Source organism: Heterodontus francisci, chromosome 5 (assembly GCF_036365525.1).
Source record: "Heterodontus francisci isolate sHetFra1 chromosome 5, sHetFra1.hap1, whole genome shotgun sequence".
Lineage (NCBI taxonomy): Eukaryota > Metazoa > Chordata > Chondrichthyes > Heterodontiformes > Heterodontidae > Heterodontus > Heterodontus francisci.
In genome coordinates, this window is record NC_090375.1 from 36,096,006 (window position 1) to 36,122,367 (window position 26,362).

General features: G+C 44.5%; 1 long non-coding RNA gene across 2 annotated transcripts in view; it reads right to left on the reverse strand.

Moving 5' to 3' along the window:
- LOC137369812 (uncharacterized) overlaps positions 1-26,362 on the reverse strand; it is a 119,644-nt gene that overhangs the window by 66,127 nt on the left and 27,155 nt on the right. Inside the window, exon 3 of one of the 2 annotated variants that reach the window (XR_010975017.1) lies at positions 10,549-10,883. The exons of the other annotated variant lie outside the window; for it this stretch is intronic. This is a non-coding gene — a long non-coding RNA (uncharacterized lncRNA). Of the gene's footprint in view, positions 1-10,548; positions 10,884-26,362 lie in introns of those variants that run through there. 2 annotated transcript variants of the gene reach the window in all.

Here is a 26,362-nt window from a genome sequence, read left to right on the forward strand (position 1 = left end):
GTGCTCCTCGTGCTCTATGTCGGAAGTCGAGAACATTTCCAGTGCCCGGGACCGGCACGTGTGCAGGAAGTGTCTCCAGCTGCAGCCCCTGGAAGCCCGGGTTTCGGAGCTGGAGCGGCGGCTGGGGACATGTGGAGCATTCACGAGGCAGAGAGCATCTTGGAGAGCACATACAGAGAGGTGGTCACACCGCAGGCTCAGACTCCACATGCAGGAAAGGAGTGGGTGACCACCAGGCAAAGCAAGAGGACTAGGCAGGCAGTTCAGGAATCTCCTGTGGCTATTCCCCTGCAAAACAGATATACTGCTTTGGATACTGTTAGGGGGAATGGCCTCTCAGGGGAAAGCAGCAACAGCCCAATTCGTTGCACCACGGTTGGCTCTGCTGCACAGGGGAGGAGTAAAATGATGGGACTGCAATAGTTATAGGGATTCAATTGTAAGGGGAATAGACAGGCGTTTCTGTGGCTGCAAACGAGACTCCAGGATAGTATGTTGCCTCCCTTGTGCTAGGGTCAAGGATGTCTCAGAGCTGTTACAAGACATTCAGAAGGGGGAGGGTGAACAGCCAGTGGTCGTGGTACACATTGGTACAAATGACATAGGTTAAAAAAAAAGGATGAGGTCCTAAAAGCAGAATATAGGGAGCAAGGAAGTAAGTTGAGAAGTAGGACCTCAAAGGTAGTGATCTCAGGCTTACGACCAGTGCCACGTGCTAGTCAGAGTAGAATTAGCAGGATATATCAGATAAATACGTGGCTGAAGAGATGGTGTGAGAGGGAGGGTTTTAGATTCCTGGGACATTGGGACCGGTTCTGGGGGTGGTGGGACCAGTACAAACTGGACGGGTTACTCCTGGGCAGGACCGGGACTGATGTCCTAGGGGGTGTATTTGCTAGAGTGGTTGGGGAGGGTTAAAACTAAAATGGCAGGGGGATGGGAACCTTTGTAAGGAGTCAGAGGAAGGTTGGGGGGGGGATCAAAGACAAGAACAAAAGACAGTAAGGTGAATAAGAAAAGTGATAGGCAGAGAAATCAAACAGGGCCACAGTGAAAAATAGTGGGAAGGGGACAAGTAATGTCAAAAAGACAAGCCTTCCAGCTTTGTGCCTTAATGCGCTGAGCCTTCGCAATAAAGTGAATGAATTATTCACGCAAATAGATGGAAATGGGTATGATATAGTCAGGATTACGGAGACATGGCTGCAAAGTGACCAGGGATGGGAAATGAACATCCAGGGGTATTCAGTATTTAGGAAGGACAGACAAAAAGCAAAAGGTGGTGGAGTTGCATTGCTGGTTAAAGAGGAAATTAACGCAATAGTGAGGGAAGATATTAGCTCTGACGATGTGGAATCTGTATGGGTAGAGCTGAGAAACACTAAGGGGCAAAAAACGTTAGTGAGGATTGTATATAGACTTCCAAACTATAGTGGTGATGTTGGGAATAGCATTAAACAGGAAATTAGAGATGCATGCGATAAAGGTACGTCTGTAATTATGGGTGATTTTAATCTGCATATAGATTGGGCAAATCAAATTAGTCACAATACCGTAGAGGAGGAATTCTTGGAGTGTATACGGGCTGGTTTTCTGGATCAATACGTTGAGGAACCAACTAGAGAACAGGCCATCCTAGACTGGGTATTATGTAATGAGAGAGGAATAATGGACAGTCTAATGTGAGACCCCTTGGGGATGAGCGACCATAATATGATAGAATTCTTCATCAAACTGGAGAGTGATGTAGTTGATTCTGAGACTAGGATCCTGAATCTTAGTAAAGGAAACTACGAAGGTATGAAGCGTGAGTTGGCTATGACGGATTGGGGAAACATTACTGATAGGGATAACAGTGGATAGGCAATGGCAAACATTTAAAGAACGCATGGATGAACTGCAACAATTGTTTATCCCTGTCTGGTGCAAAAGTAAAACGGGAAAGGTAGCCAAACCATGGCTTACAAGGGAAATTAGAGATAGCATTAGATCCAAGAAAGAGGCATATAAATTTGCCAGAAAAAAACAACAGACCTGAGGATTGGGAGCAGTTTAGAATTCAGCAAAGGAGGACCAAGGGATTGATTAAGAAGGGGAAAATAGAGTACGAGAGCAAGCTTGCAGGGAACATAAAAACTGATTGCAAAAGTTTCTATAGGTATGTGAAGAGAAAAAGATTGGTGAAGACAAATGTAGGTCCCTTACAGTCAGAAATAGGGGAATTTATTATGGGGAACAAAGAAATGGCTGACGAACTAAATGCATACTTTGGTTCTGTCTTCACAAAGGAAGACACAAATATCATACCAGAAATGTTGGGGAACATAGGGCTTAGTAAGAGAGAGGAACTGAAGGAAATCAGTATTAGTAGAGAAATGGTGTTGGGGAAATTGATGGGATTGAAGGCCGATAAATCCCCAGGGCCTGATGGTATGCATCTCAGAGTGCTTAAGGAAGTAGCCCTAAGAAATAGTGGATGCATTGGTGGTCATCTTCCAAGATTCTATAGGCTCTGGAACAGTTCCTACAGATTGGAGGGTAGTTAATGTAACCCCACTACTTAAAAAGGGAGGTAGAGAGAAAGCAGGGAATTATAGACTAGTCAGCCTGACGTCAATAGTGGGGAAAATTCTAGAGTCCATTATCAAAGATTTCATAGCAGAGCACTTAGAGAACAGTGGCAGAATCGGGCAGAGTCAGCATGGATTTATGAAAGGGAACTCATGCTTGACAAATCTACTAGAATTCTTCGAGGATGTAACTAGTAGAGTTGATAAGGGGGAGCCAGTGGATGTGGTTTATTTGGATTTTCAGAAGGCTTTTGACAAAGGCCCACATAAGAGATTAGCATGTAAAATTAAAGCGCATGGGATTGGGGGTAGTGTATTGCGATGAATAGAAAATTGGTTGCCAGACAGGAAACAAAGAGGAGGGATAAATGGGTCTTTTCCCGAATGGCAGGAAGTGACTAGTGGGGTACCGCACGGATTGGTGCTAGGACCCCAGCTATTCACAATATATGTTAATGATTTAGATGAGGGAACTGAATGTAATATCTCAAAATTTGCAGATGACACAAAACTGTGTGGGAGGGTGAGTTGTGAAGAGGATGCAGAGAGGCTTCAGGGTGATTTGGACAAGTTGCGTGAGTGGGCTAATGCATGGCAGATGCAGTATAATGTGGATAAATGTGAGGTTATCCACTTTGGTAGCAAAAACAGGAAGGCAGATTATTATCTGAATGGCTATAAACTGAGGGAGGGGAATATGCAGTGAGACCTGGGTGTTCTTATACACCAGTCGCTGAAGGTAAACCTGCAGGTCCAACAGGCGGTAAAAAGGCAAATGGTATGTTGGCCTTCATAGCGAGAGAATTCGAGTACAGGAGCAGGGATTTCTTGCTGCAATTATACAGGGCCTTGGTGAGGCCACACCTGGAATATTGTGTGCAGTTTTGGTCTCCTTACTTGAGGAAGTTAGTTCTTGCTATACAGGGAGTGCAGCGAAGGTTTACCAGACTGATTTCTGGGATGGCGGGACTGACGTATGAAGAGAGATTGAGTTGGTTAGGATTATATTTGCTGGAGTTCAGAAGAGTGAGGGGGGATCTCATGGAAACCTATAAAATTCTAACAGGACTTGACAGGGTAGATGCAGGAAGGATGTTCCCGACAGTGGGGGTGTCCAGAACCAGGGGTCATAGTCTAAGGATACGGGGTAAACTTTTCAGGACTGAAATGAGGAGAAATTTCTTCACCCAGACAGTGGTGAGCCTGTGGAATTCGCTACCACAGAAAGAAGTTGAGGCCAAAACATTGTATGTTTTCAAGAAGGAGTTAGATATAGCTCTCGGGTCTAAAGGGATCAAAGGATATGGGGCGAAAGCGGGAACAGGTTACTGAGTTGGATGATCAGCCATGATCATAATGAATAGCGGAGCAGGCTCGAAGGGCTGAATGGCCTGCTCCTGCTCCTATTTTATATGTTTCTATGTTTCTAAGCATGGGCTGGTTGGGTCCGGTCTGTACCTTGCTCATTGCAAACAGCAGATGTTGTTTGATACGATCCACCAGTCTTTGGGCCACACGCCCTATTTACCTAGCATCACACTATCATTTAAATTCATATACCACATTACTCATTTGTGTGATAGGCAGGATGTCTTTTAAGATTGGTCTTATCAGCAACCTCATAAATGGGACCCGAGCCATTTTCTCACCATGCAAGCTTGCAAGCAAGCAAACTTGATGCTAATATTGGACAAATCAAAGATATCCTGTGTGCCAATGGCTACCCTGATCAGATCATTACTCACTGTATATCGCGCAAACTTATGAATGGGCCTAAGTCTACTTTTTTGCCTTGAAAAGTGCCCAGTCTACCTCAAATTACCCTGGAAGGGTAATGTAACCCAAAGATTTGAGCAACGGGTGAAGCTACCTGTTTCATGCTACTACTATGCAGTAACAACATGTGTCGTGTTTGTCACTAACAGGTTGCTGCTGTCAAGCCAAAAAGACATCCTGCCTATGACACAAATGAGTAATGTGATATATGAATTTCAATGCCAGTGTGATGCTAGGTATATAGGCCAAATGTTCCAAAGACTGGCTGATTGTATCAAACAACAGGTCCCTTCTGCTGTTCGCAACGGGCAAGGTACAGACCGTACCAAACCAGCCTGTGCTTGCAAAACTCAAAACAGTGTCCAGCATTAAATGTGATTCAGCGATTGGACAACATTTGCTAAATAATCCACAGTCTGCTAAGAATTACGCTGACAACCAATTTAAGAGTATCAGTTGGGCTCGCAGTGTGGTGCATTTGCACGTACTGGAAGCTAGATATATCAATACACAGGGCCCTGTTCTTTGTAGACAGAAAGAATATATACAAACATTGTGCCTGTTTCATAGAAACATAGAAAATGGGAGCAGGAGTAGGCCATTCAGTCCTTCGAGCCTGCTCCGCCATTCATTATGATCATCCAACTCTATAACCTGTTCCTGCTTTCCCCCCATATCCTTTGATCCCTTCCGCCCCAAGAGCTATATCTAACTCCTTCTTGAAAACATACAATGTTTTGGCCTCAACTGCTTTCTGTGGTATCGAATTCCACAGGCTCACCACTCTCTGGTTGAAGTAATTTCTCCTCATCTCAGTCCTGAAAGGTTTCCAGTGTACAGCTCCATGGTGAGCCTCTGCCGGAGCAATCTTCCAGCCCACCCATCACGGAGCCTGCCATTGGGGGCTTGGTAAAATCCAGCCCAATGTTTTGGATTGGTGGCCTTTCACCTTGCTATATAATGTGCTATATAATTGTAGAATTTGCAATTTTCAAAAGTGGCCTTTTTCTGTGCCTTAAACTTCCTATGATTCTATGATTCTAACTTGTCCTGATTGAATGAGACTTTACACATAAAAAAGATGCTGAATAAAATAATAGCCTCTCTGTAAAGGATAATCTCAGATTTTCTTTTCTTAATCCTCAAATTTCAGTTTTATTAACTAGGATTTGTGGGGTGCTAGTTTATTAACATATTCCTCTGAAATTGCTTTCACTGCTATTTTAATGCAGGCGCAAATGGGTAAATGATTGCTGAAGTTCTTGCAATGGAAAATTCATTGGATGTTCCCACATTAGTGAACAGCAACGTCATTTTAAGGGCTCTGTTGTTTTCAGTATCAGATGGTTTGTTGGAGCATTATTCTGTTATTTTGGTTGCAGTCCAGATCCTCATCAATTTCTAATTGAAAATACAACAGAACTAACTTTTAACTTCGAATAAACTGAAAAATTGAGTGCAGTCCCCAGCAATTGCAACACCCACATTTAAAATTGGCAGTCGCTTATAATGGCCCAAAATTGATAACCATTTGCATTAACATCAATTTCAACGATTCCACTTATCGTGTTTAAGTGCTCTGTTATTTCAGGCAGAATCAACTGTGCTTACACACAAGTTCACACATTATTAAAGTGCATTGAATGTAATAAAAGTGCCTTGTTTAAGCAGACTTCATTTTAATATTTTATATTTTATTATGAGAATCCTTCACCAAAAGCGCCTTTTTAAAAAATTCATTCATGAGATGTGGGCATTGCTGGCAAGGCCAGCATTTATTGCCCATCTCTACAACTAAGTTGCTTGCTCGGCCATTTCGGAGGTCAGCCAAGAGTCGACCACATTTCTGTGAGGGCGAAGTCACATACAGGCCAGACTGGTTAGGGCAGCAGATTTCCTTCCCTAAAGGACATTTGTGAACTTTATTGTAGTTACATGGGGCTGAATTTTGTTGAGCTTCCGATGTTGGGCTCCGAGGTGATGGTGGGGGAGGGTGGCTAGAAGATCTCAGTGACAGTGGCCCGCCACGGAGCCTGATGCCAGCATTGCCGGGCCCAATCTTTCTGGTGGTGGTGAGGCTCTGTGGCAGCCCCCCTGCTGCTTGGCGACGGGACCCGACTTTAAATATTTAAATAATCCTCATGAATCCATTTACCTACAATTCCCCATGATCTTACCGGCTGTCCAGGATCTTCAGTGCGATGGGTGGCACTCATGCGCCTTCACTTTCCCATCCAGGGAAAGCAGGCACCACCGAGGTGGGGGAGGGGGGGATCTTTGGGGGGCGGAGTAGGGGTGACCTCTGGGTGGGGGAGAGGTCAAATGTTCAATGTAAGTGTTTTGTTGGCGGAGGTGGGGGGGTAATGGGGCAGCCATATTTTTCTCATTGTATGTGGGGGAGGTGGTTACGGGTCAGAAACCTATTTACAGGCGTGGGGGGTGGGGAGGTACAGGATTCAACTGTGCAGGTCTGGCAGCCCTTTATAAAATGGTGCCAGCGCCTGTGCAAAAGCAGCTGATGCCATTCATGCATCGAAGAACCCGCATCTGCCACGTGACTGGGGGGGGGGGGGGAGGGGGATGCAGCCTGCCCTACATATTTAAATGAGCTGCCGTGCACTAGATCACGGCAGTGTGGCGTCGCGTGACCCTTGCGTGCCAGCCGTCATTTTTTTCACCCGCCTCTGCTCCCGGTGGCGGGAAAAGAAAACCCTGCCTTTGATCACCATTTTAGATACTAACTTTTTTTTCCAAATTTGTTTAACTGACTTTTAAATTTCCAGCTGCCATGGTGGGATTTGAACTCATGTAGCTGGATCATTAGTTCAGGCCCCTGGATTACTAATCTAAATAACATAACCACTGTGCTACCATTCCCTGGTAACATGACACTGCAGGTGAGTTTTCCCGTTAATGACTGATCAAAGCAAAGACAACTCTCTCTTACCTTCCCATGAATTTGCACCTATAGACCATCAGCAATAATAAATGGCCCAGATTTGAAAGCTATCCAGTAAATATAGACATGCTGCAGCATGCATTCTAACTGTCCTCTATCTGGCTGTGGTGGGAAGGGGCAGTTAACACAGGGCAACATGGCTGTTGGTCTCAATTGAACCTTACTGCATCACACCTTCAGGCAGTGGATTCCAGACCTTAACCACTCGCTGCGTGAAAAAGTTTTTCCTGATGTCGCTTTTGCTTCTCTTACCCATTACTTTAAATTTGTGCCCTCTTGTTCTCAATCCTTTCACGAGCTCTCTTGAAGGAAGAAAGGATTTGTCTCTCTCTCAGCATAAAATCTACATTGGCCTACAGGCTGTGATTTGCCTAAAGAGGAAAGGACCCCTGGAATGGAATATTTGCATTTTTGGAGGTAGCAAATTCCTTTGTTACTTCCAGTCTCTGAGATGTCTCTGCCTCAGGACTGACTTTCTGTTGTTTTTCGTGTTTCTGGAAGTTCTGGAAACTCAGTAAAATTTCTACCGAAAGTCGCTAATTCAAAATCTAAATAGACCTGTTGTTATACTCCTTGTTGAAAGATCTGTGTGACACCTACTGCAGCTGAACTACCGTGAATGCCTATCCATTGCAGACTGTTCATCAAACTCACCTGGAGACTTTGAGTGACATTTGACCATTCGACTCATTTTAGAACTTGTTAACCATTGTTTTTTGAATGTATGTGTGTGTGCATGAGGGTTAGGAGGAACAAGAAGTTATAAAATCTGTTTGGTTCTAGATTTATCTCAGTATTGTGTAATATTTAGTTTATTAATAAATAATTAATTTGTTGTGCTTAAAGATATCTGGTTTGGTGTGTTTTGCTCTGGGGGTTAATAAAGTGGCTAATTTCCGGTAGGTGGGAAAACAGACCTCTCATGATTTGGAATACCCCAATCAAATCTCCTTTAAGCCTTCCATTCTCCAAGGAAAATAGTCCCAATTTCTCCAATCTATCTTCATAACTGAAGTTCCTCATCCCTGGAACCATTCTTGCGAATCTTTTCTGCACCCTCTCTAACGTCTTCACTTCCTTCCTAAAGTGCAACGCCCAGAACTGGACGCAATACTGCATCTGAGGCCAAACTAGTGTCTTATACAAGTTCAACATAACCTCCTTGCTCTTGTACTCTATGCCCCTATTAATAAAGCCCAGGATACTGCCACCTTCAATGACTTATGCACATACACACTGTCAATATGCTATGACCTGTGGAGGAATGGCACCTCCGTTGTAACAACACCCAGGTCCCTCTGCTCCTGCACCTCTTTAGAATTGTACCTTTAATTTTATATTTTTATTTTATATTGATGGTGGGCTTTTTTTATTCTTTCATAGGATGTGGGCATCACTGGCAAGGCCAGCATTTGTTGCCCATCCCTAATTGTCCTTGAAAACTGAGTAGCTTGCTAGGGCAGTTAAGAGTCAACCACAATACTGTGGGGCTGGAATCACATGTAGGACAGACCAGGTAAGGACAGCAGATTTCCTTTCTAATAAAAGGGGGGGATTTTACATTTATCTTCTCTGGTTTTCATTGCTTTGAGCGATGATCTGAATCGCCCCCCCTTTCCACCGTATCAGTGGTATAGGTTGGGTAATCAGTCTATTGGTGTTGGCTGCATAGTAAAGAGAAAGCATCACTTGTCCATGTTGCTTGAGCCCATTGGACTCTACATTTTAAAATAGAATCCTATAAAACATTAATTAAAATTAACTTCCATCTGTTCAAACAGTTTTTCTTTAATGTATCACTGGAAAAGTTAAAGTTTGTTGTTTTGCTTGCCTGTCACTTCAAGAAACTCTTCAATTTTTTCCACTATTAAAGTTAAACAATTTCTAGGAGATGATTTGGTCAGGCATGCAATTATGGTATTGAGCCTTCCTCAAATTACAAGTCAAAGTTAAAGTGTTCAAGGGAGGTTTTTCACAGTGACCGTGTCTGACTCCGAATGATCCTCAGTGAGCTAGAGGGACTGGAAGATACAGCAGTTCTAATTTTACCTTTACACCTCTGGAATTCAGTTTGAAATGCAGCTCAGATTCTGTTGCAATATGGGATAGTAGTGGATAAATGACTAATCCGTGCTTTTGAACTGTTGCTCTTGGCAATATTTTCCGAGATGCTAACCTGTAGTTAAGCCAAGTTTAACCCACGGTTGACATCTTCCCTAAAATATTAGAGTAATTTCAGATGGATACTCCACTGGAATAATTTTCAGCTTTCCTTCTCTACTGACTGTAAGGATCCTACATGGAAAGTCTGAACCTGGCTCTGATTCTATATTATACTATAATTTAGCATCACTTTATATAAACTTAATTATTTTGCCATGCAAGGTCGCAGAATAGGCAATGTAGAAAACACACTGGTGCACCGAGTCGAGGTTAAGGCACATTACTCAAGGCAGTGCAACAGAAGATTTAGTCCAAAGACTGACCTGGAAGTGCTTATACCAGTATGGAATGTATAACACAGAAAAATGCTCTATTCCGAAACACTGAAGTCTTACCCCTTAGAAAGCACATAACAGTTAATGATATCAAAGTAAGTGTAAGAAATGTCTGCAAATTAGTTCTTGTTCTCTGTGATTTGCATTGATAGAGGAACTTTGAGAATTTGGAACAATTCTCAGTTAATTTTGTATGACTTGCCTATTAAATTTAAAAGCAGTGCTGCCCAAGGAACTAAGTATCATTTTGTTAGTTACCATAACAACAGAAAAGATTAGAACTGTCACTTCTGTTACTGGATGAGACACTTGCTCTACAGCGAACCTGCTTATGTCCAGAGGGCTTGTACAGTCGTCTTTAATTAACAGTTGCTGAGGGTCCCAAATAAATCTCATTTAAAGAGGAGCACACAGTCCAAAAATGTGTCAGTCTCTGCTCTGAAGGCACAAGACAGATTACAGAAAATTTAAATATGGTATTTGATAGGCTGACCATTTGTCAGGCTGGAAAGTGGCCAGGGAAAGACAGCAGCTAAGTCTGACATTGTGGGCAGAGGAGGATTCGGACATCATGGTGAGGGTAGGGATGGGGTAATGGGTGTAATGAGAAGCTTTTTATGTTGTCTGATGCAACATAACTGAGGTGCATGAAGTTCAGTTAATTGAAGATCCCAAACAAGTTTATTAAACAGCTAACTAATATACACAGCAGAGAGCTAACTGTTAACAGAACTTGCCTGTTGGTGTGACAGTTACAGAGCGAATCTGGCAAGTAGTCACATGACTATGTCTTGGTGCTTAGCTTATTAGAATATTAAGATTTTAAAGAGACATCACTCTTAAAGGCAATCTCACAACATCCCCCTTCTTTACAGAGATAGGTTCCATATGCTAAAAGCAAAATATACAAAATTAGATAACATCAAAATTATTTACACATGGATAGAGTTATGAACTTTACAAATACAGAGGCTCAAAAGTCCAAATATTGTCTTGGTGGTTTGACAACACTTGCTTGGAGAATTTGCATCTCAGCTGTTGCTGTTTTTTCTGAGGTTTCTCCCTCTCTGCATTCAGTTTCTGTTGACAGCAGCAGGTGTTTAGTAGTGCTTGTCTGTTTGTCTAGCTTCCAGCCTCTAGTCTGTCTGCTAATGCGGCAGATCAATAGGTAATTCTTCAAAGTTGAGTGGTTTTATGATTTTTTAAAAACTCAGGCTGAATGAATGCTGGTCTGATTTAATGGTTTCTTTTTATAAATTTAGCTGCGAGCTGCGTCAATAGAGGATTCCCACACTTTCAGCTGTCGAACGCCTCCTGTAATGCGCAAACCAATTAAGTCGGGGTGGTGGTGGGGGTGGGGGGGGGGGGGGGGGGTGGGTGCGGTGGGGGGGAGCCTTCGAAGACAATCAGTCAGCCTGAGATTGGGATTGGGTTTCCTCTGTTTTTTTTCTTTCACTGAGCCTTTAAAAAAAAGCAACTTTGCAAGCACCTCAAAGCTTTTTGTAAATGGGGATTCCTGTACCAACAACAGACTGACTCACCCAATCACAGTGATTGATTTGCAACCTGTTGTTCAGCGCTCTGTCTTCTTCAGCTTGGGGTGAGTTTTTTTTTCTCCTTTACACTGTTTGGGCCAGTATTTCTTTTAAACTTTCTCTTTTTAAGCTGTAGGTAGCTTTTAAAGCTGTTTTCCTGTGTTCTTCTATCTTGGGATTCTTTTCTTCTCACCACAGCTACTACCATGTAATAAGAAGCTTTTTATGTTGGCTGATGCAACATAAGTGAGATGCGTGGAGTTCAGTTGATTTAAGATCTCAAACAGGTCTATCAAACAGCTAACTAACATATACAGTATAGAGCTAACCATTAACAGAACTTAACGCTTGGAGTTGCAGTTACAGAGTGAATCTGGCAAGTAGTCACATGACTACATCTTGGTGCTTCTCTGATTAACATACTAAGATCTTAAAGGGACATCACTCTTAAAGACAATGACACAACAATGGGTGTCAGCTGATCATGGGGTGTTTTAATAGTAAGCTTCCTGGGCCGGGGTGGGAGGGGTAGGGAAAGCACTCCTGCTCATCCTGGCACACGAACAGTGAAACAAAAGCATTTACTTCATGGATCCTGCCCTTCCTGCCTCCTTAAACCTGCAGTGTTTCTCTAGGCCTGCGTATCATGGCTTGTGGAAATTAAAAATAAAACATTAGTTAAGATGGAGGCACACAGCCTGCTTCAAATACCTTACTGACCGACCCGCCCACCTGAGTGCAGATTGGTCACCTCTGCCCACCCCGAGCCGCCTGGTTTCAAATCAGAAGTGGCCAGATTGGAGCAGGTTGGGCTAGGATGTCCCGTATTTTTTATTTTTAACCCCCCACCCACCCACCTCCTTACCCACCTGCCTTGTGTAGGGTGGGGGTGGGGTTAAAATGAGCCATGCTGTCGCTGCGGAGAATGAGGCTTTTATAGCTTTGCAGGTAAAAAGATCATATTTAGGTTTTTAATTAAACACATTTCTCAGATCAACCTTTTCAAGGGCAATTATGGATGAGCAATAAGTACTGGCCTTGCCATCAATGCCCACGTCTCATGAACAAGTTACAAAAAGATCTTTTATATGCCCCTTTATAAAGACCAGGGTGTGTGAATATCACCATACTGACATGCCCCATTTACTGAAGACTACAAGAGCGGGTAGTGGCTCCTTAAGGTATAACTTAAGATTAAACACAAAGACCCATTTGCCCATACTCCCTGTGCTTGCTGACCTACAATGGGCCCAATCCATCAAGATCTACGGCAACATCTGGATTTCCATGATTAACTGCGCATGTTCGGATACCAGAGGTTGTTGACAGGTTCAGAGGAGTAATGATGGTGAACGTTAACTGTTTCACAGTCATTACTTTGAGCCCTTACATTCAAAATTCATATTTTTCTGTTCAAACCTCTACATGCCTTCATTCCTCCCTATCTCTGTTACCTCCTCCAGCCCTACAACCTTCTGAGAGCTCTGCATTCCTCTAATTCTGTCCTCTTGTGTATCCCTGACTTCCTTTTCCCCACCACTGACAGCCATACCTTCAGCTGTCTCAGTCCTAAGCTCTGAAATTTCCTCCCGAAACCTCTCCACCTGTCCACCTTCTTAAAACCTACTCTTTGGACCAAATATTTGATCACCCATCCTAAAGTCTTCTTCTTTGGCTTGGTATCCATCTCTTTGTTTGATTACTCTCCTTGTGAAGCACATTGAGCAGTTTCACTACATTAAAGACAGTATATAAAGGCAAGTTGTTATTATTGTTGTACCCGCTTATTCTTTGCTGACACTAGTAAAGATAATAGTGAAAACACATGACTGGGAGAGGTAGGTATTACACTGATTTGATGGCAGAACATTTGTATTGCTCAGAGTTCAGTTAATTTGGACCATACCTGGCACTTTAAAGACAGCATAATACTCACAAGAACATAGGAATGTACAGGACCAGGAGAGAACATTATTTTTTTTCCCTTTCTTGCTAGAAGTATCTTTTTGATATTAGTTTGTAAGGGAAGTGCCATTCTGTCCTGCTGCACATTATAAGAGTAGACTGTTATATTTTAATTCCTTTTGTATCTTTATATCAACTAAAATGTGAGCTTTTCAACTGACTAGTGGTAGGTGCCTTGCCTTGTTGGTTACAAAATACATTGCAGCTGCTGTGATGGGTGTGCCGAGCTCAGAGGAAGATGCTTTGATCTACATTTAGTCAGTATGACTTTTCTTAATTAAACTATTATGAGACGCTGGGTTGTCCCAGTGTCACCAAATGAAAATCGAAAAAGAGTGACACCTTCTTAAAGGGACACAACTCACATAAAACTAAACCATAAAACAAAGGAATCTTTAAAAATTAGATAATTGTAATGTCAGCAGTGCCTACAATGCCAACCTACTGTGCCTACCAGTTGCAGAAGAACTCAAGCATACCGATAAACACAACATGCTCCTTCTCCAGGGCCACCTGGGTGTGGAAAAGACTGTGGAAGAGCGGCAGGCAGCTGGAGTGACCACTCCCTTGGGCCATGTCCAACCTCGTCCTGTAGATGACCAACTTGGCCAGGCTCAGCAGCCGAACCACAAGAATATCCTCTGACTTGCCCAAAGCCCCCTCTTTCCCAGGGGATCCAAGTTTAGGAGTGTAGGACTGAAGTGGAGCCAGAAGTTGATGAGCAGCAATTCACAAGGCTATTATGATTTTGTCTCACCAAAGCATTAATTGGATAAAGATTCGCTCAGGAAGAAGCTCTCTGCTCAAGATGCTCTACTTTATCTTTGAGATGATGGAGTGACAGTTCTGCATCCGGGGACTTTTCACGCTGGGATAAATACAGAGAGCTATAGACATATTTTCCATTCATTCAATTCGTTCTCATTTCCAAGACAGATCTCACTGAGCACAGAGACATTGGCTAATGTAAAAATCCCATTCGATGATTCAGTTTAAGGGGCTTTGAGAATTCTAGCGTTTTGTTATTCTGGTTCAAAATATGGTTATGTTAACAGAGCTAAGCATGGCTATTTTATTTAAAGATTTAATTTGCTTCTATGCATAGAGATGCTTTAAAAGGTCTTTAATTTTTTTTAGCCGCTAAGTGATTAGAATGTGGAATTTGCTACCATGTGGAGCGGTTGAGATGAATAGCTTAGATACTTTTAAGGGGAAGCTAGGTAAGTACAGGAGGGAGAAAGGACCAGAAGGATAAGCTGATAGGGTTAGATGGAGTAGGGTAGAAGGAGGCTCATATGGAGCATAAATACCAGCATAGACCAGATGGGCCGAATGGCCTGATTTCCTGCTGTACATTTATAAGAAACATTATGATGAGTTCTGATAGGACGAATGGGGAAAAGGCTAATTCTTTTGGCGGGGATGTCACTGAATGAGGAGCCAAACATTTAAATTTGTCACTAAGAGTGGGGAGACAGGTTAGGAAAAACTTCTTTAAATAGAAAGTTGTTTTACCATAAAGGAGGGGCAATTCAAGTCTGGGCTCGATTTAAACTGACCATGGCAGCTATTACTATGGTTGGCATTTCACTGCTGTTACTGCAGACTAGAAGATCACACAAGACTTGAATTCCGTAATGTCTCAGCGGCACAGTGGCGCAGTGGTTAGCACCGCAGCCTCACAGCTCCAGGGACCCGGGTTCGATTCTTGGTACTGCCTGTGCGGAGTTTGCATGTTCTCCCTGTGACCGTGTGGGTTTTCACCGGGTGCTCCAGTGTCCTCCCACAGCCAAAGACTTGCAGCTTGATAGGTAAATTGGCTATTGTAAATTATCCCTAGTGTAGGTAGGTGGTAGGGAATATGGGATTACTGTAGGGTTAGTATAAATGGGCGGTTGTTGGTTGGCACAGACTTGGTGGGCCGAAGGGCCTGTTTCAGTGCTGTATCTCTAAATAAATAAATAAAAACATGGCCTTGGAACCCGGGCAGGGCAGCCCCTTGATTTTCAGATGCTGGATGCTGTTAGGGAAAGGGGGAGGTCCACTTCCCAGACATTGGCAGGAGGAGGCCACCCACCCAGACAAAGCAGGCATGGATGGACATCGCTGCCACAGTCAGTGGAATCAGTGTGTTCCAAAGAAGTTGGATCCAGTGTAGGGAGATGTTTAATGACCTGATAAACTCTGACAAAGTGAGTGCCACCCTCAACCCTCAGGACGGGTCTCTCAGTATTCAGCCTCCAGCAGATACATCAGCAAAGGCGCTTCAGGGTACATGTTGCTCCTGAACATGAGAAGGGTGCGTGCCCAGGGCATTTAATGACCCTTCAGAATGGCTTAGAGCCATAGTGTTGCTGAGGACCTGCCTTCTAATGAATATGAGCAGCTGGCATTGACCATAGAGGACAGCAGAGCCTTATCTTGCTCTCTTTTGTCCTTGCAAGAGAAACGGGTACATAATGCCTGAGAGAGGGACAAACGGGAGAGGTGGCCCCTACCTTCAAGTCATCATACCCATGGAGGAGGGAGCGATGCAAATAGCCAGGATTGCAGACGATGAGGAAGTCGGCCATGTTGAGATGGTGGAGATGGTGATTAGAGAGAGCAATGCGTCATTAAGGGGGTGCATTGCACTTCACCCTGTCTGACAGCATGCTGAACACTGAGTTGTATTGGGAAGCCTCAGCATTGCCAAGGCTTCTGCTCTCCAAGGCTTGCTCTCGAGATCTCTTGTGTCTCCCACAGGCGCAAATGTCGATGCAAGGAGACCTTCTCCCTCACCATCACTGGGCCAGGAGGTACAGCAAAGCTCCGAAGAAGCACTGTCACACATTGCAAGTGCTCTGTCCACCAGCACAGATACACTCACCTCGGTGGGTTCTCACACACGTTTAGATGGGGTGGCACTAGGTAAGGAGCACAGTATTAATGTGGAGGAGGAGGTTCAAGAGGCAGAGGCAGGAGGACAGATGCAGCCCTGTTGAGCTCGGCACAGATGCAGAGCCTCAGGAGTCACAGGAAAGGAGGTTCTACCCAGACCAGAGGCAACAAATGTATTCCCACATGTCAGAGCTCCCTGAGGCAGTGCAGGGTCATGGCTGAGAATGGAGTCCATCCAGCTCGTAGAAACATAGAAACATAGAAAATAGGAGCAAGAGTAGGCCATTCAGCCCTTCGGGCCTGCTGCGCCATTCAAAAAAGATCATGGCTGATAGTCTAATTCAGGACCCTGTTCCTGCTTTTACCCCATGTCCCTTGATCCCTTTGGCATTAAGAAATATATCTATCTCCTTGAATATATTTAATGATTTGGCCTACACTGCCTTCTGCAGTAGAAAATTTCACATGTTCACCACCCTCTGAGTGAAGAAATTTCTTCTCATCTCGGTTCTAAATGGCATACTCCCCTGTATTCAGAGACAGTGACCCCTGGTTCTGGACTCCCCAGCCATCGGGAACATCCTCCCTGCATCCAGCCTGTCTAGTCCTGTTAGAATTTTATAGGTTTCTATGAGATCCCCTCTCATTCTTCTAAACTCTAGTGAATATAGGCCTAGTCGACCCAGTCTCTCTTCATTCGTCAATATTGCCATCCCAGGAATCAGCCCAGTAAATCTTCTTTGCACTCCCTCCATGGAAAGAACATCCTTCCTCAGATAAGGAGACCAAAACTGCACACAATATTCCAGATGTGGTCTCACCAAGGACCTGTATAACTGCAGTAAGCCATCCTTGTTTCTGTAATCAAATCCTCTTGCAATGCAGGCCAACATACCATTCGCCTTCCTAATTGCTTGCTGCACCTGAATGCTTGCTTTCAGCGACTGGTCTACAAGGACACTCAGGTCTCGTTGCACCTCCCCCTTTCCCAATCTATCACCATTCAGATAATACAACCAAAGTGGATAACTTCACATTTATCCACATTATACTGCATCTGCCATGCATTTGCCCACTCACCCAACTTGTCCAAACAACTTTGGAGCCTCTTTGCATCTTCCTCACAGCTCACTTACCGCCCCAGCTTTGTGTCGTCTGCAAACTTGAAAATGTTATGCTTAGTTCCCTCACCTAAGTCATTAATATATATTGTGAATAGCTGAGGCCCAAGCACTGATCCCTGTGGTACCCCACTATTCACTGCCTGCCACCCGGAAAAAGACCCATTTATTCCTACTCTTTGTTTCCTGTCTGTCAAGCAATTCTCAATCCATGCCAGTATATTACCCCCAATCCCATGTGCTTTAATCTTGCACACTAACCTCTTATGTGGGACCTTATCAAAAGCTTTCTGAAAATCCAAATACACCACATCCACTGGTTCTCCCTTATCTATTCTGCAAGTTACATCCTCAAAAAACTCCAGTAGATTTGTTAAGCATGATTTCCCTTTTGTAAACTCATGCTGACTTTGACAAATCTGTTTATGCTTTCCAGGTGTTCTGCTGTCACATCCTTTATAATAGATTCTAGCATTTTCCCCACGACTGATATAGGGCTCACTGGTCTGTAGTTCCCTGTTTTTTCTCTTCCTCCTTTTTTAAATAGTGGGGTTACATTTGCCACCCTCCAATCTGTAGAAACTGCTCCAGAGTCTATAGAATTTTAGAAGATGACCACAATGCTTCAACTATTTCCAGGACCACTTCCTTTAGTACAACTTCCTCATGTGCACCAACATGGCTCAGGGCTTAGAGCACATGAGCTCTTCCAGTGAGACAGTGACCAACCTCATGGAGAGCCATATGCAACAATACTTGGAGTGCATGCAGGAACTTTGCACTGACGTACATAGGATGCATGTCGCACTGTGTAGCCCAGACCAGTCAGTGGATCTGGCAGTGCAGAGATGTTTGGAGAGGATTCCAGTTGTGCCCCAGCTTGTGCTTCCTTCCAGCCATCTGGAGCGCCAGCCAAGGGCTAAGGATGTCACCAAGGAGGTTGGGAGGGCCAGCCTTCATGGGGCGCCATCATTGTCTTCGGGCTCCTTGTCCCCTTTGACAGAGGGAGAATCTATACAGCAGGGCCCAGTGATGGAGGCTGCCCCTGCAATGATTCAGGTGCAGCAGCCTCTGGAACTGTCCACACAAACACCTCCATGATGAGTACAACCACAATGTGCATCTGAACTACGAGCTGAGACAAGTGAGCAGGCTGCCTCCAGCACCTCCGAGGCCATAAGGGACAAAGCCCAGAGGCCACTGCATTGTGCAGAGCACTGAGTGGATTACTAGGGTGCCTTCTTCCTGTAACTCTGCACTGTTTTCCTTTATGAGCACTGTTATGAAACTGGTTCTGTTTTGTTAAAAATATATTTTTAAAGGATTTTATAATTAAGCTAAATAAATGGCGGATCCATTTTTTAATCAGTGTTGCTGTTTGTCACATGGCTTTGGTTAGGCCTAGAGCAGAAACCCTGGCAGGGGCAGAAAAGTGATAAGCACTGCTTTGATTGGACAAGACCAGTAGCAGGCAGAGCACACCTGGGATGGGCAGAAAAAAAACTCACCAAGCTTTTTTGGTTGTTAGTCAGTGCGTGTGTGTGTTACCTTCTAGAAGGAGTTAAAAGTCAAGTCAGCTGCAGGAGAAGGAGAGAATTCCAAGGAAGAAAATAAGACTACTACCCAGCTTGCGTTCCAGCAATTCCCCAAAAGATTTTGTGAAGTTCACTGCGTCGATTCATCTTATTTCCTGCATTTGAGAAAGGCCTGCTAAATTATTTTCAGTGCTGGCTGAGGAGAACTGTTCTGGAAGTGACCTGTCTGCGTGTGCCTGGTGGTTGGACTGTGTGCCAGTTTGGTGCAGCGTGTTTCATCTGCTATTTTTCCAGAGGTGGGCAAGTGATCTGCCCAGGCGTGTTTTTTTGCCTGTAAAAAGCTCTGAGCTAAAAATCCTTTTTGTAAAAAATTCTTTTGGTTAACTGGTGCATATGTATGTGTGTGTGTGTGTGTGTGTGTGTGTGTGTGTGTGTGTGTGTGTGTGTGTGTGTGTGTGTGTGTGTGTGTGTGTGTGTGTGTGTGTGTGTGTGTGTGTGTGTGTGTGTGTGTGTGTGTGAAGGGACTAAGGTAAAAAGGGACTTTAACATTTGGTTAAGGTAAAAAGGGGACTTTTAAAATTTAATGTTGGATTTGTAAAAATTTGATCTCCGTGATATTGTTTAACGTTACTAGTTAAGAGTTGTTTTAGTTTAGTTTAGTTTAGTTGAGAGATACAGCACTGAAACAGGCCCTTCGGCCCACCGAGTCTGTGCCGACCATTAACCGCCCATTTCTAATAATCCTACACTAATTCCATATTCCTACCACATCCCCACCTGTCCCTATATTTCCCTACCACCTACCTATACTAGGGACAATTTATAATGGCCAATTTACCTATCAACCTGCAAGTCATTTTTTTTGTTCAGTAAAGATATCTGGTTAGTGTGTTCTATTCTGGGGAAAAATAGTGTATCTGATTGACTGTTTTCACCAAGAATATGTTGTGTCCTGTGGAGAAGTGGGACTGAATAAACAGTGCACTCCTCCTGCCTCAGTTGTAATAGCACTATATAAATAATGACTCCTTTTATTAATGGTGGGACAAGAAGAGGCAAGGCGTGGTGATGGAGATCAAGGGTTCCCCAACGGTGACGGTAAAACCTCCGGGCAGATGTGCATCCTTCATTGGCGCTAAGAGTTTACATGTTTCAGGCTTTGACCTCAATGGAACTGTTAGCAAAGGTACCTCAGAGTGAGTTCCTGCATCAGAGGGTGCAGTTGAATTGTTCCTGAATAAGATGATACCTGGCATTCATGGCATCTGGATGAGACCATCGCACACTGCAGTGTGCCCATCCACCGACCTGTGGAGCTGGAGTACCTCGGTGTTCTGCATCAAGAATCTCATCTTCAGAAGCCCAATGGCCTGCTAAGTGGTGGTTTTAGTGAGCAGATGGCTTTGGTTGTATAGCCTCTGTGCCCTTGTCTGGGGCTATTGAAGAGGGGTGAGTAGCTATCTCTTCAAGGGATTTTGCATGTCCCCTAGAATCCATCCACGGAGTTTGGGTGTTGGAGTGTAAAGAGCTGTGGCAGCCTGGACTGGCGGAGGATGAAGGAGTCATGGCAGCTTCCAGAGAAGCAAGCGCACACATGGAGGAAGGTCTTGCTCACAGATCAGCTGAACATTGAGTGAGTGGAAGCCCTTCCTGTTGATAAAGCTAAGTGGGTGGTCACTCGGTGCCTTGATGGCCACATGGGTGTCATCGATGACCCCCTTCACCTGGGGGAATCCAGCAATGGTGGTGAAACCCATTGTCCTCTGTGCCTGTGAGGCCCCATCTGTCGTGAATTGTATGCACTGTTCAGGCCTGGCAAATAGGGCATCAGTGACCTGTGAGATGCAGTGGTGTGCTGGCATTTGCGAGATGTCACAAATATCGTTGGAAGGAGCCAGAGGCAAAGGAATTCAAGGCCACAGTGACTTTGATGGCTACTGGCACAGCATGGTGAGCAGTGCTGTGAGGTGAGAGGTCTTCAGTGGCAAGGGCACAAATGACAATGACCATCTGCCTGGAGAGTCGCAGTCCCCTGCGGCACTGGTTCTCGGTCATCTCCAGGAGCTCCATCTTTGGCGGTAGATCACATGCTGAGGGTATGGCCTTTGTGTCTTTCCTGCCCCTTATCCCTCTCCTCTGCTGCCCAGATGCCTGGGGTTCCACCCATCCTGTGGAGGGTGTTCTCCTCTGTACCACTGGGCCCAAAATCTGAGAGCCATGCCCCCATTGCCAGCTGCTGCCTTCCTTGTGCTCAGGTGGCCCCCCAATTGCACTTGGCAGCCTTTCACCCTGCTCTTAGGTCCCTGCGATTCCAGTAGGGTGATGTCCCCAGCACTGCCCAAGGTGCTTACTACCCATTCTCCCCACCACCTGTGCTGCATTAAAGGCACTTGACTCCCAATGGCTGAGTCCCCCTCTGCACTGTTCACCCTTTCATGGGGCCCAGCTAATTCCCTGGGGAGGTCATTACTGGCTCCCCACTGTGGGGAGGCAGTGGCGTAGTGGTATTGTCACTGAACTAGTAGCCCAGCAACCCAGGGTATTGCTCTGAGGACATGGGTTCGAATCCCACCACAGCAGAAGGTGGAATTTGAATTCAATTAATAAATCTGGAATTAAAAGCAAGTCTAATTATGGCCATGAAACCATTGTCAATTGTTGTGAAAACCCATCTGGTTCACTCATGTCCTTTAGGGAAGGAAATCTGCTGTCCTTACCTGGTCTGGCCTACATGTGACTCCAGACCCACAGCAATGTGGTTGACTCTTACATGTCCTCTGAAATGGCCTAGCAAGCCACTCAGTTGTATCTAACCGCTAAAAAGTCAATAAAAAGGAATGAAACCAGACAGACCACCCGGCATCGACCTAGGCACTGGAAATGACCAGCAGAGGTGGTGGCACAGTTGGGAGGAAGCTGCCCTTGGAGTCCTCAACATCGACTCCGGACTCCATGAAATCTCATGGCATCAGATCAAACATGGGCAAGGAAACCCCCTGCTGATTACCACCTATCGCCCTCCCTCAGCTGATGACTCAGTACTCCACCATGTTGAACAACACTTGGAAGAAGGACTGAGGGTGGCATGGGCGCAGAATGTACTCTGGGTGGTGGACTTCAATGTCCATCACCAAGAGTGGCTCGGTAGCACCACTACTGACCGAGCTGGCCGAGTCCTAAAGGACATAGCTGCTAGACTAGGTCTGCGGTAGGTGGTGAGGGAACCAACAAGAGGGAAAAACAAACTTGTGCTCGTCCTCATCAATCTGCCTGCCGCAGATGCATCTGTTCATGACAGTACTGGTAGGAGTGACCACTGCACAGTCCTTATGGAGACAAAGTCCTGCCTTTACATTGAGGATACCATCCATCGTGTTGTGCATCACCGTGCTAAATGGGATAGATTTTGAACAGATCTAGCAATGCAAAACTGGGCATCTATGAGGCGCAGTGGGCCATCAGCGGCAGCAGAATTGTACTCAACCACAACCTATAACCTCATGGCCTGGCATATCCCCCACTCTACCATTACCAACAAGCCAGGAGACCAACCCTGGTTCAATGAAAAGTGCAGGAGGGCAAGCCAGAAGCAGCACCAGGCATACCTCAAAACAATGAAGCTACAACAGAGGACTACTTGCATGCCAGACTGCGTAAGCAGCATGCAATAGATAGAGCTAAGTGATCCCATAACCAACTGATCTGATCTAAGCTCTGCAGTCCTGCCACATCCAGCCGTGAATGGTGGTGGACAATTAAACTGGAGGAGGTGGCTCCACAAATATCCCCATCCTCAATGATGGGGAGCCCAGCACATCAGTACGAAAGATAAGGCTGAAGCATTTGCAACAATATTCAGCCAGAAGTGCCGAGTTGATGATCCATCTTGGCCTCCTCCTGAAGTCCCCTGCATCACAGATGCCAGACTTCAGCCAATTCGATTCACTCCACGTGATATCAAGAAATGACTGAAGGCACTGGATACTGCAAAAGCTATGGGCACTGACAATATTCCGGCAATAGTACTGAAGAACTGTTGCTCCAGAACATGCCGCGCCCCTCGTCAAGCTATTCCAGTACAGCTACAACACTGGCATCTACCCAGCAATTTGGAAAATTGCCAGGTTTGTCCTGTACACAAAAAGCAGGACAAGTCCAACCCGGCCAATTACCGCCCCATCAGCCTACTCTCAATCATCAGTAAAGTGATGGAAGGTGTCATTAACAGTGCTATCAAGCAGCATTTGCATAGCAATAACCTGCTTAGTGACACTCAGTTTGGGTTCCGCCAGGGCCACTCAGCTCCTGACCTCATTACAGCCTTGGTTCAAACGTGGACAAAAGAGCTGAACTCAGGAGGTGAGGTGAGAGTGACTGCCCTTGACATCAAGGCAGCATTTGACCGAGTATGGCATCAAGGAGCCCTAGCAAAACTGGAGTCAATGGGAATCAGGGGGAAAACTCTCCGCTGGTTGGAGTCATACCTAATGCAAAGGAAGATGGTTGTGTTTGTTGGTGGTCAATCATCTGAGCTCCAGGATATCACTGCAGGAGTTCCTCAGGGTAGTGTCCTAGGCCCAACCATCTTCAGCTGCTTCATCAATGACTTTCCTTTTATCATAAGGTCAGAAGTGGGGATGATCGCTGATGATTACACAATGTTCAGCACCATTCACGACTCCTCAGATATTGAAGCAGTCCATGTAGAAATGCAGCAAGACCTGGACAATATCCAGGCTTGGGCTGATAAGTGGCAAGCAACATTCGCGCCACACAAGTGCCAGGCAATGACCATTTCCAACAAGGGAGAATCTAACCATCTCCCCTTGACATTCAATAGCATTACCATCACTGAATCCCCCACTATCCTCGGGGCTACCATTGACCAGAAACTGAACAGGATTAGCCATATAAATACCATGGCTACAAGAGCAGGTCAGAGGCTAGGAATCCTGCGGCGAGTAACTCACCTCCTGACACCCCAAAGCCTGTCCACCATCTACAAGGCACAAGTCACCACCACCTTCTCAAGGGTAATTAGGGATGGATAATAAATGCTGGCCTGGCCAGCGACGCCCACATCCCATGAATGAATAAAAAAAAAATTCAGCTGGTCTGCCCCAGACACCCCTTGCAGCCTAAGGCCCCTGTGAAAATCACACCATCTCTTATAGACGAGCTCTCATAAGCTCCTTCATCATTCAAATTATGGATCGCGTGGGATTGAGACTAGTGCCAGCATTTTTATTATCTGCCTGCCTCTGTTCACCCCCCACCCCCCAGCGGGACCTGAAAATTAAACCTGCTGGGTGAGAAACCCACAGAATCAGGTAAAACACTGGCCTTACACCCTACGCAATATTAGACATTACTGAAATAAAAACCGAAAGTGCTGGAAATACTCAGCAGGTCAGGTAGCATCTGTGGAGAGAGAAGCAGAGTTATGACCTTTCATTTTATTTACATGCAATGTATGCGTGCCCATTGAAAATTCATTGCAATAGTGGGAATTCTATAAGAGAAGTGATGAGAATTCTCAAGTAGTTCTTGAATTAAACAGTCTGTGACCAACAATAATGAACATTCTTTCTTAGTGCAGAAAAAGATTGTGCACAGTTCTGAAATCTGGGAATTTAGTAATGAGAAAGGATATTAAGATCTATAATAAATTTAGCTGGCAGCAAGGGAAGGTGTGAAGGGAATCCACCTGAGCAAATGATGGGTTTAAAAGGGGGTTGGTGCCATAGGTTCTAAATTCAGTCATTTCCACCCAGGTTCTGCTCAATTTACTTCCACTAATAATAACAAGTAGTTGAGGAAGGCTAGTGTTGATATTTTAAAGTTAAATTGTGTTCCATCATGCCGTTAGATAGATCCTCATAACTTTACTTTGGATTGGTCTTTTGTAAGTTTTCTTTTGCTCTTTATTTTGGATGCTCCTGGGATCATTTGAAAGTATACCTCAAGATGGAATTCCCTCTAAAGTGAAGGTGAAGGTTACAAATTGTTTTTCCCCATGGTGATTCTTTCCTTTATTATTTATCTGATGGAGGAGAAACAGCAGAAAATTTAGGAAGGAGATGCAGACTCTTCTACACATGCCCAGTCACCAGGTTGACCAGCCCAGAGGATCATTCCTCAATACACCCACGTACTTTTATGTCCTAAGGCCTTTGTGTTCTGTGGGTTGTTTGGAGAAATTCTGAAGCTACCTCATGCTCCAGGATGTTCTGTATTGTTGAGAAGTCCTCACTAATACTATCACAAAGGAAGGCATTGGACCTTCTCTCCATTGCTTCACCTCCACAAAAACATGCAATTGAAAATGAGGAGGCTTCTTATTTTAAATGGTGGTGACAATAATGTGTCGTTTTTTTTTAAAATAGGGCAATTCAGGTGGTGAAATATGCAAGAAACAGTAATATTAGTTTAATCAAAACTTGTGGGTGAAATTTGTGAGGTTATCCAACCCAGGGGTATCGATAATTTAAATGAAATACAGAATGCTGTTTGCTGTAGGCAGATGAGCAGAAACTGACCAAACCTTACCAGCTTGCTTTGCAAGGTTAAAAGGCATTTCAAAGTAAAGACACCTACTAAAAGTTGTAGGCTGCTTTTCCACAGATAAACATAATTCACCGACCAACAATCTGCAAGGAGTCTGTGATTTGAGGGACTCTGGTTTTTTAATTATCTTGGTGATCCTGGAGTGTGTGACTAGGAAAAGAAACTGCTGTTGTGTGCACTGATAATGATCCAAAGACATTTGTAGCACAGAAAGTGATGGAAAATTACTGAAAGAAGTTGAAAAGAGATGGACAATGTCGGAATAGGGCTTAACTCCATGGTTTGAACAAAGGATTAGATGCCCCATTGGACAATTGTAGCTTACGGTGGATTTTGAAGGGACATTATGACCCTGTCAATGGGATAGCCTGCCCACCTTGGAAAGGAAGGTATAATGATCATTGTAAAGAGTGATTCAGCACTGCAGTCGACCAACTTGGTCAGTTGCTGAAGAATGTGATCAATGGGAGGTGACCGCTCACTGGGTGAACGTATGTATAACGTCTTGCAAGGTATTTGTGACTAATGGATCTGTTGTATTGCTAACGGGTATTCCTACCTAACCTAGTAAAGACATTAGTGTTTAATGTGGCTCTGGAGTGTTCTTTCATTATTTCTCATAATTCTTTTATCCAAACAGTGGAGTCACCTGTCAACAGTACAAGGTTATGTCTTACAAATATTGGATTCCAAGGAGTATGTGAGTTGAAATTCGAGTCTGTATTATGCATATAACTAAGGTCAGTGGAGAGATTTCACTTTGCACCAACGCAGCAACTATAATGTCAATGTAGGCTGAATCTAGAGCCAGGGCATGATTGAATCCAGAGTAAAACATGTTAAGACTCCTCTAGGGAAGGGAATTTTAGTTTCACTTCAGAGGCAGTCTATGCCTTGCTACCTAAATGAGCCTCCACAAGCTTATTGCCTATAAAAACTGAAACCACATCACACTG